Source organism: Mirounga angustirostris, unplaced genomic scaffold (genome assembly GCF_029215605.1).
Source record: "Mirounga angustirostris isolate CCGP_5_RB_7025 unplaced genomic scaffold, mMirAng1.0.hap1 SCAF_4, whole genome shotgun sequence".
Taxonomy (NCBI): Eukaryota; Metazoa; Chordata; class Mammalia; order Carnivora; family Phocidae; genus Mirounga; species Mirounga angustirostris.
The window spans coordinates 149,055,191-149,068,614 of NW_026991712.1; the positions used below are offsets into that span (position 1 = coordinate 149,055,191).

At 42.8% G+C, this 13,424-nt stretch overlaps 1 protein-coding gene across 3 annotated transcripts in view; it reads left to right on the plus strand.

The window, feature by feature from the left end:
- The window catches only part of RAB3B (RAB3B, member RAS oncogene family), a 112,802-nt gene that overhangs the window by 82,716 nt on the left and 16,662 nt on the right, over nucleotides 1–13,424 (plus strand). The window lies entirely within an intron of this gene.

Below are 13,424 nucleotides of genomic sequence, written 5' to 3' on the forward strand. Positions count from 1 at the left end.
ATCCAAGCAGGGGCTCCTGGGTGGCTCACCCGGTTAAGCTGCTGCCTTTGGCTCAGGTCATGATCCTGGAGTCCTGGGATCGAGTCCCATGTCCGGCTCCCTGTTCAGCGGAGAGCCTCCTTCCTCTCCCTCTGCCTGCCACTCTGCCTCCTTGTGGTCTCTATCTGTCGAATAAATAAATAAAATCTTTAAAAAAAAAAAAAAAAAGATTACATCCAAACATAGAGAAGAAAACATTATTGATGTTTTGGTTGGTTTCTTTCCAGTTTCTTTTCTTTTTTTTTAAAAGATTTTATTTATTTGACAGAGAGAGACACAGCGAGAGAGGGAACACAAGCAGGGGGAGTGGGAGAGGAAGAAGCAGGCTTCCTGCCGAGCAGGGAGCCCGATGCAGGGCTCGATCCCAGGATCCTGGGATCATGACCCGAGCCGAAGGCAGATGCCCAATGACTGAGCCACCCAGGCGCCCCATCCAGTTTCTTTTCTATGAGTTGTTTTTTTTTTTTTTAAGATTTTATTTATTTATTTGACAGAGAGAGAGACAGGGAGAGAGGGAACACAAGCAGGGGGAGTGGGAGAGGGAGAAGCAGGCTGCCCGCAGAGCAGGCTTGATCCAAGGACCCCAGGATCACAACCTGAGCTGAAGGCAGACGCTTAACCGACTGAACCACCAGGCGCCCAGTCTTTTCTATGAGTTTTTAACATAATTGAAGTCATACTGTACATTCAATTATATATCCTGCTTTTTTTTTTTAAAAAGTAACATTATAGCATAAATTTAGCTAACGTTGTTAGAAAATCTTTATGAATATGTTTGTTTTTTTTTTAAAGATTTTATTTATTTATTTGACAGAGAGAGACACAGCGAGAGAGGGAATACAAGCAGGGGGAATGGGAGAGGGAGAAGCAGACTTCCCACGGAGCAGGGAGCCCGATGTGGGGCTCGATCCCAGGACCCTGGGACCATGACCAGAGCCGAAGGCAGACGCTTAACGACTGAGCCACCCAGGCGCCCCTATGAATATGTTTTTAATGACTTCATCGTACACTATAGGGAGGTTGCACCAGATGTGGTCATTAATTCATGCATTCAACAGTATTTATTGCACTTACATTGTTGGACACTCTAAATCATGGTAAAAGAATGAGCCACAATCTCTGGCCTCTTAAAGCTTAGTTGTTTTCCATTATTTGAGTGTTTAACTACTTTTCAGTTTGGGGCTGTTATGAATCATGTTACAGTGATCAGTGATCATCCTTGTGTGTAAAACTTTTCCTAGGTTTCAGATGATTTCTTTTAAATAGATTTTTGATAGTGAAATTCCTATTTCGCTCCATCTTTGCCAGCATGGAATATTACATTATTTAATTTTAGCTAATTCAATAGGTAAAAAAATGTTACCTCATCATTTCAAATTGCATTTCTCTGATTACTTATTGAACAATCATCTGTATATTTGTTAACCATTTGTTTTCTGCAAATTGTCTGTTCGACAAGATTCCTATTTTTATCACCGGCAATTTTTCAGTACAAGGTCTGACTATCATTTCCTTTTACTTGCTGTGACCTAGGAATGTATTAAGTATAATCTTGTTCCAAGCTTCTTTTTTTCCTCCTGGCCCTCTCCTACCTTACTTCCCCCACCTCTTCCTGTCTTGAAGGGGCTTTGGGTGAATCACCTAAAAGATAGAGGAAGTGAAAAATTAAGTGAATCCCCCAGAGAGACTTCTTAGCATGCTCTGAATGGTGCTGATGTCAGTTTGGAGGCACAAAGGGTGAGGAGGAAATGGGTTGGCAACTCTGATGCTAAATTTGTCCATGCCAAAGCACTAGGGTTTTATGGATGATGGTTCATTCCACAGGTATCTTTAAAATACCTGCTATGTGCCCAGATCTGTGCTGGGTACTGATAAGGGCTTATTAGCTAGAGAAGACACAAATGAAATAGGTCATAATTAATAATCAACTATGTACACTTCAAAGGCATTCAGACTAAGTGGAGAGGTTCAGCAGATAATTGGAAATTTCCATCTAAAATTTGGAGGTGAGGGGCCCAGGGGAGGATAAAGAGCCAGTGTAGAAAACAGAGCAGGAGGAGGGGGAGATAAAGGGAACACACTAGTGAAGCAAGGTTTCATAGACAGAGGAAAGGAGGGTTTTCAAGAAGAGGAGAGTGTGAGGGAGCACCTGGGTGGCTCAGTTGTTAAGCATCTGCCTTCGGCTCAGTTCGTGATCCCAGGATCCCCATGTCTGGCTCCCTGCTCAGTGGGAAGCCTGCTTCTCCCTCTCCCACTCCCCCTGCTTGTGTTCCTTCTCTCGCTGTGTCCCTCTCTGTCAAATAAATAAATAAAATCTTAAAAAAAAAAAAAGGAGTGTGTGTCTAGGGATGCCATCTTTATTATTTAGGGCAACAGAGAGATCACATTATCTGCCCTTCTCTCCTTCATTCATTTCTTTGTTCATTTAGTATTTTTGAATACCTGCCAGGTGCTAGGCACTGCTTGAGATATTGCTAAAGGTACAGAAATGAAAGACAAAGCCCCTAACCCACAGTCTAAATGAGGAGATACAGATGGGAGTGGAGACAAATCCCTGCTATAAGTGCTATGGTGCATTCCTTCAGAAAATATTTATTGAATACCCAAGACATGGCAGATATATTGAGGAACAGTGAAAAGAAGTCCTATGACCTTTAGTTTATCTACTTGAAGTAAAATGTAATGCCTATATCTTAATGGAAATCATGGAAATCAATAGTTCTATCCTTGAGAGATTTTGAGTTTTGAGTTTTTGAGGGTTTTGTGTAAGAGACCAGTGCCAAAACTAAGAATCCAGGGCACTCATTTCTCTGGGCCTTGGCTTCCCATCTGTAAAATGAGGGAGTTGACCCTATATGTACCTATCATGGGATTTGTCACATGGGAAGTAACTTTCCCACTAGACTGAGAATTCCCAGAGCAGGGATTACATGGATCTTTTTTATTGGCACAGTGTGGGCTCAATAAATATTTGTGGAATTGATTATTCTCATAAGGGAATCTTCCTGCTCTAATACTCTATGCTCTGCTGTCACTAAAATAAAGTCCCATGTACATTCTGTGGAAACCCAGAAGGAATGATCACAAATTTTGATGCTGGATCCCAAAGAACTTTCTGGAATAGATGCCCTTTGACCTGGACCTCAAAGGTTAGATAGGATTACCGTGGGCAGGGAAGTGCTGTATAATCCCCAATCCTGGATTCCAGTGACCTCTTTCCTGCCCTTTACCCTCAAGTTACTACCTATATGCCCTTAGACTTTAATTTGCTCACCTGTAAACCAGTAGCGACAATAATGCATGGTATGCTGGAAAGAACATCCTGTGGAGTCCAAATAGTTGGATTTGAGTCCCAGACCAGCCAAGTAGCCATATCTTGGGAAAACCTCTCTAGGTCTCAGTTTTCCTACCTGCAAAATAAAGGAGTCAGACAGGATAGCTAAGATTGATTTCTTCTGGCTCTAAAAAGTCTGCATCCAGGGTTATTGTTAGTATCCAATGAGATGATGCAACAAAATGTTTATAAACTGTAGGTGCTCCACAATTTGGTTTGTACTGCTGAGGACAGATGGGTGTAACACCAAGTTAGCTCCAAGAGATCACTTTCTCCGTTCCTCAGTCCTGCTTCTCCCAGGCGCCACTGAACCTCCCTGAAAAGCTCTCTACCTATGATTTCCTCCCATTCCCACGGGACATAATGCCTCAGCTCCCTGCTGCTGCAAAATACAGAGAGCTTGGAGCTTGGCAGCTGTGGGTCAGAGGGTGGGGTATGGGGAGAGCCAGTCCAGAAACTCTCCTTTCCTGCCTTCCTGGTACTCGTTATTTCTAACTCCCAGCATGGCCCAGAGGTAGTGAATTGAAGAGGGAGGAGGGAGGAGTCTGGCTGGGGGAGAAAGTATGCAACAGGGCCATATCCAGGGATGGAGGCCCCAGAAATAACCTCTTACTGGTTGTGTGACCTTCCAGGTTCTGTCACTGCTCTGGGTCTCTCCCTTTGTCTGTAACATGGAAAGGAACCAGTAAGAGTGGGTGGTTTGTATGATCTCACAGACCCTTTTCTAATCAATCTTGAAGTTCTAAATTAATTTTCCCTATACCAGCACATGGTCAGCCCTTGAGTTTCATTCAGCATTCTTTTTTTTTTTTTTTAAAGATTTTATTCATTCATTTGAGAGAGAATGAGAGACAGAGAGCATGAGAGGGAGGAGGGTCAGAGGGAGAAGCAGACTCCCCGCCGAGCAGGGAGCCCGATGCGGGACTCGATCCTGGGACTCCAGGATCATGACCTGAGCCTAAGGCAGTCGCTTAACCAACTGAGCCACCCAGGCGCCCTCATTCAGCATTCTTACTAAGTGCCTACTATATGTCAGGTGCTATAGTCAAGGGCCTGGGATTTAGCGAAATATAAGATTGGGTCTTAAGATGCTCATAATCTGAAAGAGGAGACAGATAAATAAACCAGTAACTATAATAAATGTGTCCAGGGATATAATGCCAAAGCATAAAAAGGCAGAGAGGGAAGTTTGTCAGGGAAGAGGAGGTCAGGGAAAGCTTCAGAGAGCATGTGACCTTTGAATGAGTTTGTGAATTATAAAAGAGAAGGGGTGGGGATTCCAGTCAAACATCTGCAAATCAGCAAAAGACCCACGAGTAGATGGGCAAAACTGGAACTCATGGGTTGAGTGGAATAAGAGAGAGAAGGAACTGAAGGGAAGCCTGAGCTAGATCCTGAAGGGTCTGTATGTTCTACTGAGAAGTTCAGACCCTGTGGTGTGGGCTATGGGAGGCCGGAGAAGGGATTTAGATCAAGAGGGACATAATGAGATTTGGATTTTGGAAAGACGCATCTGACATTCAGTGTGCTCCATTGAAAATGTTGCAGACACCTAATAAATTCCTCCTTTCAACAAGTGTTTATTGGAAATCTCCCCCACCTTATGTGCTAGTGCTATGCCAGGCGCTGAGACACAGTAGTAAGCAAAACCAGACATCCTGTTCTTGTGGCACTTGCAGTTTGGCAGTGGAGACAGACTTTAATCAAATAATTACACGAATAAGTACAAAATTACAGTGGGGATGAGTGCTACAAAGGAGAAGGACATGGTGCCAGGACAGCATGTAATTGGAGCATTTGACTCTGCCAGGGTGGTCAGGGGAGCTTCTCTGCTGAGCTGAGCTGAGCTCCAAAGGAAGAGTGTTACCTCAAGAAAAGGCACAGGAAGGCTGTATGGGAACAGCCTCTCAGGCTTCAGAATCCCACCCCATGCATGTTTACCTTCTGCAGCAAATTTCAAGCAAGTATTGTGTTGCATTCATCCTTTGATCTTCAGGACCTAGCCAACACTGCCACACCCAGTGAAGATTTGAAAGAAAAGAAAGGCAAAGGAGGAAAATCTGTTAGGCACTTTAGATATTTGAAGATAGCGGTGCTAGTCCCCAGTGTACTAAACATCTTCCTTCCTGTAGTTGTTCCTCCCGTGATACAGTTTCAAGTTCCCCTCACCGTTCTGTTCCTTCTGCTATTTGTCCAGGTCCCTGTGACAGGTGATTTAAAACAGAGATGTAGGCTTGTGTAAAGAGCCGTGGTCCCTTGGAGCCCAAAGACCTGGTTTTATTTAAGCCCCTTTCCATCATTCACTGTCTTTAGCCTCCCACAAGCTTCAGGTGCCTCTGTTGTGGAATGGGGATTTGGTTCTTCTCTCATAGGATTTCTTTGGGAATTAACTGAGATAATAAGAACAAACTTTATAACCTCTAAGAGCTAAACAAACATAGGATCTAAATATTTGGAAGGCTGCCACTTGAGTGAAAAATTAGATTTATTCTTTGTGTCTCCAGAGAACAGAATTAAATCAATGGATAGAAATACCACATGCAGAGTTCAGCTCAACAGAAGGAAGAAATGTTCTTATAATCAGAACTGTCCATCAGTGGAACCACTGCCTTTTAAGGTGGTGGGCATCAACAGTAGAAACACTCAATACAAGTATGCCCTGTAGTAAATTCCTATTTTGGGTGAGAGAGCAAATTGAATAACTCTTAAGGTTTCCTTTTAACTTTAGAATTCAACAATCTGGTAGTCAAGACAAGTGGAGGAGCTGAGAGAGGGCAGATGTGGCAGAGAGTAGCATGAACAGAAATAATGGAGCAGAAATGAGTGTGGCACGTGTGGGCGACCATGAGGAAACTCTAGAAAGAAATGAAGGGTCTGTGTTGGGTATGATTCAGTGGAAGATAAAGAAGATAACTAGGGGCGCCTGGGTGGCTCGGTTGGTTAAGAGACTGCCTTCGGCTCAGGTCATGATCCTGGAGTCCCGGGATCAAGTCCCGCATCGGGCTCCCTGCTCAGCAGGGAGTCTGCTTCTCTCTCTGACCCTCCTCCCTCTCATGCTCTCTGTCTCTCATTCTCTTTCTCTCAGATAAATAAATAAAGTCTTAAAAAAAAACAAACAAAAAAAGAAGATAACTAATATTGGTTGAGCACCTGAGTGCCAGACACATGTGATTCCATTTAAGCTCTGTGGGTACAGCCTTACCCTCTGGTGGAGGGGAGATTGTTCGCCCCAAGAAGCCTTAGAAGACCTCCTATCTGGGAGGGGGAGGGTGCTGCAGAGTGAGCTGGATCCTGTCTTAGGGGGCATAAAGGGATCAAGAATACATAGTCTGGTTGGGCTATAGGTTGTACTGAAAATGCACAGGCTGTGGTCAAAAGACAGAATTTGAATCCTGGCTCTGTCTCCTTATAGCTTGTGACTCTAGCAATTTATTTAACCTCTGTGCTCCTCAGCTAATTTATATATAGAATGGAGACTCAAACTTACCCTGCTTTAGGCTGCTGTAACAATTAAGAGAAGTGATGTGAAATAAAGGGCATCCTGGGAAGAGGATAGACTTTGGAACCAGGTTTGAATCTGTCTGCCACGAACTGGTTGCAAGATCTTAGGCAAGTTATTGAACTTTTTCTCATCTGTGAATAGAGATAACAGTATTTCAAGACTGTTTGATAATTAAATAAAATAGAAAAGATGCTTAGCATGGTGCCTGGCATTTAACAGTGCTCAACTAGCAGTTTTATTTTGTTACTGTAAATAATGAGATCCCATATATAAAGTATTTATCAAAATGTGTGGCACATAGTTGATGTTAGCGTCTTTCCCCCTTGTCTATGTGTCTGTCTGCCACATGGGGCTGCTGGAGGCTGGGGCAATGGCTTGCACACCCTGGTGTCCATTCTCTGGCATAATGCTCTGTCCATATGAAGAGCTCAATGAATGCCTGTTTCATAGGAGTGAATTGATGGTTCTTGATGACATGGTCTCCTTCCTCAAGTAGCCAGTGAGTCATGCCTCTTTCTTTCTCCTCCTTCCTGTCTCCTCTTTGGTTCTATTTCTGACTCTCATCAGTAGGAGGGGAATCAATGTTTGTCAAAGTGATTTTTAAAAATAAAAGAGAGGGAGAGAGAGGGAGGTTCAGGAGCAGTTCTCTGGCTACTTTCCATTGAGCATGGGATAGTGAGTGCTGGATTGTTGTTGTTCCAACCTTGCTTTTCTTGAAGTGAAATAACCGTAACAACAATATCAACAGTAGTAGCAGGAGCTCCTATGAGCTTTACTGAGCACCTACTGTGTGCCTGGCATTGTGCCACGTTCTAAAAATACATTATCTGTAATCCTCACACAAGCACTTCAAAGGTGGTATTATTATCACCACTTTACAAATGAGAAAACTAAGGCTTAGAAGAGTTAAGTAATAATGAAAATGGTATGTACTCTCATATTTGAGTACCGCTTATGAGCTAGACATTTTAAAAAATCTTCTTTAATTGCAAACAGCCTACAATGTAGGCATTATTATTTCTATTCTAGATGTGAGGAAGCTGAGTGTCAGAGAGATGAAAAAAGCCAAGCTTTCCAAAATCACACAACTGATGAATGCAGAGCTGGGAGTCAGACCAAGCCCTGCTCAACTTTTACACTCATCTGTTCCCTTTCTATCAGTCCATTTGCTACTCTTTGAGAGAAGCATCATATTAAGACTCTGGCTGGAGGCAGCTCTGGAGGTTTGAATGAGTGGGAAGTGACACATAGCATGAAGCTCATCTACTCCAGCTGGGCAGACCCTGGGAAGCTGGCCTTGTTCCTGGGGCTAACTCTGGAAGTGCAGAAATAACAATTCTGATTCCTTTATGGAACTTACTATGTACTAGGAACCATTCCAAGCATTTTAGATATAATAACTTTCTTTTTTTTTTTTTTTAAGATTTTATTTATTTATTTGACAGAGAGAGATAGCGAGAGCAGGAACACAAGCAGGGGGAGTGGGAGAGGGAGAAACAGGCCTCCCGCCAAGCAGGGAGCCTGATGCGGGACTCGATCCCAGGACCCTGAGCCGAAGGAAGACACTTAGCGACTGAGCCACCCAGGCGCCCCTAGATATAATAACTTTCTTAATCTTCACAATAAGTAGATACTGCTATTATTCCCACTTTATAGATGAAGAGAATACGGCTCAAAAAGGCAAATTGCCCAAGGAGGGGATTACACAAGAGCATAAATACCAGGAGACAGTGATCATTGGGAGGCATTTTAGAGGCTGCCTACCATTGCCACGTAGTATGCGGTTAGAACAGGGATTCCCACCCAGGAGTCTAATTCCATAGACCATGCTCTCAATCTCAAAACTATGTGGCCTTTTTGTTTAGCAAGTGGTGATTGAATCCCTACTGTATGCACAGCCCTATGCTAGGCACTAGGAGCATGGAGATGAAACTGTTTCCATGTCCAAGCTCACTTATTATTCCATACCAGGATTGTATTGTATTGTAATGTAATCTCTACACCCAATGTGGGGCTTAATTGGATATCAATTGGGTGACAGGACTCTTCTGTCAAAGAGCTGTGGCACAGGGCCAGGCTCCAGTCAGAGGTGGGGGACTAGAAACTCTCACAGGGAAATGGTACAACACAGATGGAGTGAGAAGAGTTGAGACCTGCTAGCAGTGCAGCTTCTCAGAAATCTTGCCTGGGCCTCTAGATCACTACTCTGGATGGTTGGCTAAATTCTAAATCCTCCAGGACAAGATTTGGGGCCTGGCCTACAGATGGGTGGAAAGAGTCTCATCTGTGGTGTTGACTCCGAGGAGCTCAGGAAGCTGAGTCAAGAGTGTATGGGGGTGGGGTAAATCAAATACTGCTGAAGTGTTCCATAGGTACACACAAGGCTTCTGCGTAGGTAGGGCAAACTGATGATTTCTCTCAGTAGTGCCTAAGTTACGTGTTCACTTACTCATCCATCTCTTCACTCATTCATTCATTCATCTGCTCACTCATTTATGAACTGGAGAAAATTATATTTGCCAGAACTCTTTTTTTTTTTTTTTTTTAAGATTTTATTTATTTATTTGACAGAGAGAGACATAGCGGGAGAGGGAACACAAGCAGGGGGAGTGGGACAGGGAGAAGCAGGCCTCCCACTGAGAGGGAACCCAATGCGGGGCTTGATCCCAGGCCCCTGGGATCATGACCTGAGCCAAAGGCAGACGCCCAAAGACTGAGCCACCCAGGTGCCCCTATTTGCCAGAACTCTTAGGGAGAAGTACTGTATGTGGTTAGAAGGAATAAAGCTGCTTCAGGTGAAGAGTAAGACACCCAAAGACTATGCTCAACAAAAGGAGATGGAGATTTATATGCTCCCCAAGGATGGTGGGTGTAGTAAGTACAGATTTTGTTTTGCTGAGTAAGGTTGTGCAAGTCTGGGCCAGAGCTGAATTGCTGAGGACATGGAGAAAATGAGCCCTGCCAGAAACATACCTTATCTTTGATTTCTCATCTCTTCACCTCTAATCCATCACCATGCCCTAGAGTTCACCTCTTAAACATCTCTTGGATCTGTTTCTACTCCATTCTCATTGCTACCACTCTAGTTCAATCCTTACTGGGATTCATTTGAACCACTGCAAAGATCTTCTAACTAGCCTTCCTGCTTCCCATCTCTTTTTCCAGTCCATTCTCCACATCACAGCCAGAGTGATCTTTCTAAATAAAGTTCAGATCTAATTATATTAATTCCCTGCTTCAAAAATCTTTTATTTTAAAAGATAAAGTCCAGAGGTGTCTGGGTGGCTCAGTTGGTTGAGTGTGACTCTTGATCTCAGCTCAGGTCTTGATCTTGGGGTCATGAGTTCGAGCTCCACATTGGGCTCTGTGCTGGGCATGGAGCCTAAAAAAAAAAAAGATAAAGTCCAAACCCCATAGCACAACATTTAAAGCTTTTTCTAGTTTCAGCACATACCCATTTCCCATTTCCTGCCATTCCTTTTCTTTTGGAGTACTCAATGGCAAAAACTCTTCCTTCTGCCAAAATACTTTTCCTTCACTTCTCTGTTTGGAAAATTCTTCTTTAGAAAAGTCCTTGTTGTCCTCCTACTATTGTCAAATAAGCACATCTTCAGGCCAATGCTTCTGGACTTGGTACAGATTCCTTTAGTGGGAGCTACGCTGTCTACCACATTTATGATTCTCCTCCTGGGCATATTATAAGATTTCATTTTCTTGGATGTGGGTGTGTGACTTGCTTTGGCTAGTGAAATGGGAGAAGTGGAAGTTTTAAGAGCCAACACATGACTCACACACTTTTTCCCTCTGGTAGCTGCTCTGTCAGTCTTTATCTTAGAATAAGGAAGACAAAAAGCAGAGCACCCAGCCAACGCTTAATGGATATGGAGCAATAGTAAAAAATAAAACCTTGTTTAAGCTGCTGAGATTTGGGGATTGCTTTGTTATTGAATAACTCAGCATATCCTGATACACTATCTCTGCTTTGACATCTATAATTACCCAAAACCACCATGTTTCTACCTTACCTGACATGTGTAACACTTTTTCTTCACACTGATTATCTGGAACTCATGACATATTGCCACATATTTCTTATTATCAGTCTACTGGTGTATGTCTTAGCTACCTCTGCACTTTTACTGAGGCTCCCTGAGGGCAGGATAGTGTTTGTTCTATGTTATATCACACAAAGTATGGTTCATGGCTAAGGTATAAATTGTAATGAGTATAGGGGTCAGATAGACTTTATTTTGAATCGCAATTCTGACACTTAGTGGCAATCTCTCTAAGCCTCAGTTTCCTCATCTGGAGTAAAATGGAGTAGCCATATATATCCTACAGGGTTTTTCTGAAGTATGTGGATAACAGGTGCAACATATGTACAAATAATGGCATACTGTAGTTATTATTGTTCCCTTATTTGTTTTTATTATCATTATAGATTGTGTTCAGGAAGTATTTGTGCACACGTCCTTCATTGATTGAGGTTTAGTGGTATGTGCATTGGACTTGGAATCAGAAGCCCTGGATTTAAGGCATAGCTTTTGTCACTAGCTTTATGACCTTGGGAAAGTCACTTACCCTGGCTGCATTTTTGCATTCTCAACTATAAAATGTAAATGCTAATAATACCTACCTCACAGGGATTTTATAAAATTTAAGTAAGCTAATATATGAAGAGATGTTTTATACATACTCAAGTATCATGCATTCTAAAATTGTAATGAAACAGAAGATTGGCTGGTCCCTCACATAAGGACTGTGTGGACATACGTGAAACATCCCAATGTGCTCCAATAACACTTTACTGTTGGTCTTGTTTTTGCTTGCTTGCTTATATGTCTGTCTTTCCAACTGGACTGTGATCTGCTTGAGGTAAAGAATTGTGTTGGGGGACGCCTGGGTGGCTCAGTTGGTTAAGCACCTGCCTTCGACTCAGGTCATGATCCCAGGATCCTGGGATCGAGTCCCGCATCGGTCTCCCTGCTCGGCGGGGAGCCTGCTTCTCCCTCTCCCTCTGCCTGCCGCTCCCCTGCTTGTGCTCTCTGACAAATAAATAAATAAAATCTTTTTTAAGATTTTTTTTTTTAATTTATTTATTCATGAGAAACAGAGAGAGAGAGAGGCAGAGGGAGAAGCAGGCTCCCAAGGAGCAGAGAGCCCGATGCGGGACTCGATCCCAGGACTCTGGGATCATGACCTGAGCCGAAGGCAGACGCCCAACCATCTGAGCCACCCAGGCGCCCAATAAAATCTTTTTTAAAAAAAAGGATCGTTAAAGGATTTTTAAAAAAATATTTGTTTCTCCGTATGTAAGAGCAATATTTGCTTATTGTAGAGGAAATAAAAGTGCATGAAAAAGTTTAAAATCCCTGTAATTCTTGACTCTCATACAGAGATAATCACTATTAATCTTTTGATGTTTTCTTCTCTGCATATATAGTTACAAAACTGCTATTATATCACATGTACAAGCATTGTCTCCTGTCCCAACAAATATTTTTGTGCATAGGGCTGATTTTCTAATTTTGTAGCAAAAGTTTTGAGGAAGAAAATTTCTGTGTTAAGAGTGCAAATATTTTTTTTCCTGTATTTTTTTATTATGTTAATCACCATACATTACATCATTAGTTTTTGATGTAGTGTTGCATGATTCATTGTTTGCATATAACACCCAGTGCTCCATGCAGAATGTGTCCTCTTTAATACCCATCACCAGGCTCACCCATCCTCCCACCCCTCTCCCCTCTAGAACCCTCAGTTTGCAAATATTTTTAATGGTCTTGAGACTTCCAAATTGATTTTCAGAAAGACTGAACCAAGTTTCCATGAGCGAGGAGTGAGTTTGCACATCTCACTACATCCTCATCTATAATGGGAATTATAATTAAGAATAGTTAAAATCTTTTTTTAAAAAAAGATTTATTTATTTATTTATTTATTTGACAGAGAGAGACACAGCAAGAGAGGGAACACAAGCAGGGAGAGTGGGAGAGGGAGAAGCAGGGCCCCCGCTGAGCAGGGAGCCCAATGCGGGGCTTGCCCTTTTTTCTGTTGGAATTTCAATTATTTTCTTTCTTTCTTTTTTTTTCTTAAGTAAACTCTGCCCTCAACATGGGGCTCGAACTCATGACCCCGAAATCAAAAGTTGCCTGCCCTACTGACTGAGCCAGCCAGGCACTCCTCAATTATTTTCTTATTAATTTTTATGAGGTTTTATTTATTTTTTAAAGATTTTTATTTATTTATTTGAGAGAGAGAGAGTATGGGGGGGTAGGAGCAGAAGGAGAGGGAGAAGCAGCCTCCCTGCTGAGCAGGGAGCCCACCACAGGGCTCAATCCCAGGACCCTGAGACCATGACCTAAGCTGAAGGCACACACTTAACTGACTGAGCCACCCAGGTGCCCAAATTTTTATGAGGTTTTAAAAACCATTTTATTGGGGCGCCTGGGTGGCTCAGTCGTTAAGTGTCTGCCTTCGGCTCGGGTCATGATCCCAGGGTCCTGGGATCAAGCCCTGCATCGGGCTCCCAGCTCAGCGGGAAGACTG